Below are 5,714 nucleotides of genomic sequence, written 5' to 3'. Positions count from 1 at the left end.
GAGAAAAGAAACAGATCACCTATAAAGGAAAGCCCATCAGAATTATGGCAGACTTCTCAACACAAACTCTCAAGTCAAGAAGAGTTTAGAGTGAAGTATTTCAAATCATGAAAGAAAACAGCTTCCATCCCAGATTGATATGCTCTGCAAAACTATCTTTCATAATTAATGGAGAAATAAGATATTTCCATGGAAAAGAACAACTGAAGAAATTCATGGCCACCAAACCACCTCCACAAAGAGTACTGAAAGATACTCTAGATGGAGCTAAAATTCGAATAACAGCAGCAGAAAGAAACCACCAGGCAAGGCAAGTGATTAAACAGAGGAGAAAAGTGGAGAACCAACAGCAGGAAAATATGACAAAGATAAGCCAGTGCGTACCAGTTATAACCATCATTGTAAATGGCCTCAGTTCACCAATTAAAAGAAATAGACCTGCAGAATGGATCAAGAAAGAACATCCAACAATATGCTGTATTTAAGAAACACATTTAACACAAAAAGAAATTCACAGACTGAAAGTCAAAGGATGGAAAACAATCCCAAAAAAAGAACAGGTAGCTATTTTATTTGCAGACTATGTGAACTTCAAACCAAGAATGGTAAAAAGAGATAAAGAAGGACACTATATACTTGTTAGGGGAAAACTTCAAGAGGAAGAGACAACAATCATAAATAGGTATGCACCAAATATAGGAGCATCCAACTATATAAGATAATTATTAATAGACATGAAAAATCAAATAATAACACAATTGTAATGGGAGAACTAAATACCCCATTGTCACAAAGAAATAGATCAACTAGACAAAAAAATCAGCAAAGAAATATTAGACCTGAACTAAACCTGTGAACAAATGGACTTAGTAGATATTTTCAGAATGTTCCACCCAACATTATCAGAACACACATTCTTCTTATCTGAACATGGGACATTTTCTAAAATAGACCATATACTAGCCAAAAGAATGTGCTTAAGTAAATGTAAAGGAATTGAAATTCTCCCATGCAGATTATGTTACCATAGTGCAATTAAATTGGAAATTAATGGCAAGAGAAATTGCAAAAACTCCATAAACACAAGGAAATTACATAACACCCTCCTTAACAAGCCTTGGATCACAGATGAAATTAAAGAAGAAACTAAGCAATATTCACAACTAAAGGAGAAAGCAGATACAACATACCAGAATTTATGGGACACAATGAAAGCAGTCTTAGGAGGGAGATTTATAGAGGTGAATTCTCATATCAAGGAAGCAGAATGAGAATAAATAAACAACCTACTGTTCCACCTCAAGCCTCTAAGAAAAAAGAAGAGCAAGACAAGCCCACAGCCTACAGAACAGAGGACATTAGAAAGATCAGAGCAGAAATTAACACAATGGAAACAAAGAAAACAATGCAAAAAATTAATGAATCAAAAAGTTGATTCTTTGAAATAAATAAAATTGATAAACTCTTAGCCAACCTTACCAAAAAAAGGAAAGAAAAGACTCAAATTCATGTATTGAGGAATGATAAGGATGAAGTCACTACAGATCCCATGGAAATTCAGAAGATCATCAGTACCTACTTTGAAAATCTTTACTCTCATAGGACGGAAAACGCAGAAGAAATGGACAGATTCCTAGATACATATGAATTGCCAAAGGTGAATCAATCAGATGTAAAAATTCTGAATAACCCAATATCAGTTAATGAGATTGAAAATGTATTTTTAAATTTACCAACAAAGAAACCCCAGGTCCTGATGGATTTGCTGCTGAATTCTACGAGAAATTTATAGAAGATTTAATGCAAATACACTTCAAACTCTTTAATGATACTGAATGGGAAGCAATACTCCCAAAGTCCTTCCTAGAGGTGCGTATTACTTGCATACCAAAACCAGAGAAAGCCCCAATCAAAAAAGAGAACTACATGCCAATCTCCCTAATGAACATAGATACAAAAATCCTCAATAAAATACTAGCAAACAGAATGCAGCAAATCATCAAAACGTTTATACACCATGACCCACTGGGATTCAACTCAGGAGTGTAGGGATGGTTCAGCCTATGTAAATCAATAAATGTAATACACCATATCAACAGAGCCAAAGACAAAAATCGCATGATCATCTCAATAGATGCAGAAAAAGCTTTTGCAAAGTTCAACACTCATTCATGATTAAAAACCCTACAGAAAATCAAAACAGATGCTCTGATAAAAGCCAGCTATGACAAACCAACAGCCAACATTATACTAAATGGACAAAAAGTGAAAGCTTTCACTCTAAAATCAGGAACAGGACAAAGATGTTCATTATTACCACTCTATTCAATAGAGTTCTGGAAATATTAGCCAGAGTAGTTAGACAAGAGAGAGAAATAAAAGGAATAAGGATAAGCAAGTAAGAAATGAAATTATCATTATTCACAGATGACATGATACTCTACATAGAAGACCTCAAAAACTCCACCAAAAAGCTACTTAATTTAAAAACCCTATTCAGTAGTGAAACTAGATACAAAGTCAACTCTCAGAAATCAATAGCATTCCTGTACACAAACAATAAACTCACTGAGAGAAAAATCAGGGAACTACATCCTTCATAAATGCTTCAAAAAAATGAAATACTTAGAAATCAATCTAACAAAGGAAGTAAAAGACCTATACATTGAAAATGACAGTGCTCTGAAAAAAGAGATTGAAGAAGCTATCAGAAAATGGTACACTCCGAGCGGCTGCTCCCTAAGGGCCACAGGGACATCCTGCTGGCTTCACGCGTGCTGAGAGTGCTGCCCCCTGCCCGCGATGTTGCTGCTTTTCCAGAGCCTGGAGCTGATCCTGGAGGAGCCGTGGGGGAGGAGGTGCTTGGTTTGTTTCTGCTGAAAGCTTTGGTGTTTTGAACCCTTTGGTTAATATACTGAGGTCTTTGGTACACAGTGTTGCCAGGGAGCCCACATCCTGCATGTCAGGATCATTTTCCTCCTACTGAAGCAGTCTTCCTGCTCCCGGAGATGCTCAATGTCTCAGGCTCTGCATACAAATGGAACTAAACCATTAAGCAAAACATGGGAATTGAGCTTATACAAATTACAATCAACACCTCAGGAGGCAATAACAGATGGCTTGGAAATTGTGGTTTCACCTAGAAGTCTCCACAGCAAATTAATGTGCCCAGTTTGTTTGGATATGTTGAAGAACAATATGACTACAGAGAAGTATTTGCACCATTTTTGTGCAGACTGTATTTTCACAGCCCTAAGAAGTGGCGACAAAGAATGTTCTACCTGTCGGAAAAAAAATAGCTTCCAAAAGATCACTAAGGCTAGACCCAAACTTTGATGCACTCATCAGCAAAATTTACCCTAGGCGTGATGAGTATGAAGCTCATCAAGAGACAGTATTAGCCAGGATCAGCAAGCACAATAATCAGCAGGCACTCAGTCACAGCACTAAAGAAGGTCTGAAGATCCAGGCCATGAACAGGCTATTGCGGAGCAAGAAACAACAGGTTGAAAATGGTAGTGGAGCAGAAGATAATGGTGATAGTTCTCACTATAGTAATGCATCCACACATAGCAATCAGGAAGCAGGCCCTAGTAACAAGTGGACCAAAACATCTGATGATTCTGGGCTTGAACTTGATAATAACAATACAACAGTAGCAATTGATCCAGTAATGGATGGTGCTAGTGAAATCGAGTTAGTATTCAGGCCTCACCCTACATTTATGGAAAAAGATGACAGTGCACAGACAAGAGACAGAAAGACTTCAGGTAATGCCACTGTTGATCACTTATCAAAGTATCTGACTGTGAGCTTAGCTTTAGAAGAACTATGAAGCAAAGGAGAATCAAACCAGATGAACCTTGATACAGCCAGTGAGAAGCAGTGTACAATTTATATAGCAACAGCCAATGGCCAGTTCACTGTATTAAATGGCTCTTTTTCTTTGGAATTGGTCAATGAGAAATACTGGAAAGTGAACAACCCATGGAACTTTATTACACCCCCACCAAGGGGCACAAATGAGATTTTAAAAATCAATTCTGGATGGAACTTTTTTTTATAGACTAATTCTTTAATACTAAAGATGTACCATCATTACTTTTATGGACAGATCTTGGATATGTTGTTCAAGTTTCCTTTCTGAGCCAGACTCATTTACACTATTAGACTTACTTCCCCTTAATTTAAGATTTACTTTTTGGAAGGGACTGCAGTTATTCAATACTTTTTCTTTCCTTTAAAAAATATATCTAAGTTGTATGCTTTCACAAAGTATAATTCCATTTGGAGCACCCTTTGACCCAGGAGTTTTTCATAGTTATGTATTCCTAAGTAAAGGTTAAATTGGCTATCATTTTCCTCTCCCCTCAAAAGTTATCTAGGCCTATGGGATGTTAAATATAGTAATATGTATTCCAACTTCCCCCCCTTGAGTCTTATATATTTATAGTTTTCTATGCACACTGTAGTGTTTTCATTAAGACCAAGGCTCAAATTTACTGTGCTTAAAAACAATTCTCATAGGATTATCATTTTCATGGTATTTTCTTCCATAATATCTCACTTAAAAGGATGTTCTTTATGAACTTGGTATCCATTGTCATGCAATGTTATTTTTTTCCCTGTAAGTTTAGAATTTCTGGCTATGGGAAAGAGACTCAAACAAAATCTTAAGTTCTATGGGAATGTGGTTCATTAACAGATTTTACTGAAGAAAGAATTGGTAGTAACATGTAGTCCTCAATTGTATATTTAGGAGTTCTGTTTTGTATTTTGCTGTCTTCAGTTCCTCTGTTATATGCTTTTGATTTTCTTTCCCTATTAAAATATCAGAGATATGGGAAAAAAAGAAAATGGTAAAGTACCCCTTGCTCATAGATAAGAAGAACTAACACAGTGAAAATGACCATACTCCCAAAATTGTTGTACATATTTAATGCAATCCCAATCAAAATACCATTAGCATACCTCAAAGAACTAGAGAAAACATTCCTAAAATCCATTTCAAACCAGAAGAGACCTAGAATAGCAAAAGCAGTCCTGGGAAACAAAGGCAGGACAGGAGGTATCACAACTCCTGACTTGAAAGTATACTACAAAGCTACCGTGATAAACTCAGCATGCTACTGGCAAGAAAAATAGATCTGAGGATCAATGGAACAGAGTACAAGGTTCAGACACAGCTACAAACACACTCAGCTATCTTATCTTTGACAAAGGGGCCAAATATGTTCACTGGAAGAAAGATAGCCTCTTTAATAAGTGGTGCTGGAAAAACTGGCTCTCTACATTCTGAAGACCAAAACTAGACCCATGTCTATCACCATGCAGTAAACTAAAGTCAAAATGGATCAAAGCTATAAATATTAAAACAGAAACACTGAATCTACTGGAAGAGAAATTAGGTAGAAATTTTGAAGACATAGGTGTAGGCAGAGACTTCATGAACAAAACCAAAACTACATTAGAAATACTTCAAAGAATCAACAACTGGGATCTTATCTTATTAAAAAGCTTTTGCATATCAGAAGAACTCACCAACAAAATGAATGAACAACCCACAGAGTGGGTGCAACTTGAGTCCATACTCACAAGTGAAATAAATGAGTTACATGTGTTAACATGATATTGTCTCCCTAGTGTTAGACACTGAAAGAGTAAATAAGATCCAAAATGCACAATAGATATTAGAAAATGGGAGCTAGGCATGG

At 36.3% G+C, this 5,714-nt stretch overlaps 1 pseudogene; it reads left to right on the top strand.

Moving 5' to 3' along the window:
• Nucleotides 1–3,015: 3,015 nt before the first annotated feature.
• LOC102008572 lies at nucleotides 3,016–4,026 on the top strand (annotated as a pseudogene).
• The last annotated feature ends 1,688 nt before the right edge of the window (nucleotides 4,027–5,714 follow it).

The sequence above is a fragment of the Chinchilla lanigera genome, unplaced genomic scaffold (genome assembly GCF_000276665.1).
Source record: "Chinchilla lanigera isolate Chin_1 unplaced genomic scaffold, ChiLan1.0 scaffold00038, whole genome shotgun sequence".
Taxonomy (NCBI): Eukaryota; Metazoa; Chordata; class Mammalia; order Rodentia; family Chinchillidae; genus Chinchilla; species Chinchilla lanigera.
This window is presented reverse-complemented; position numbering and strand designations above follow the sequence as displayed.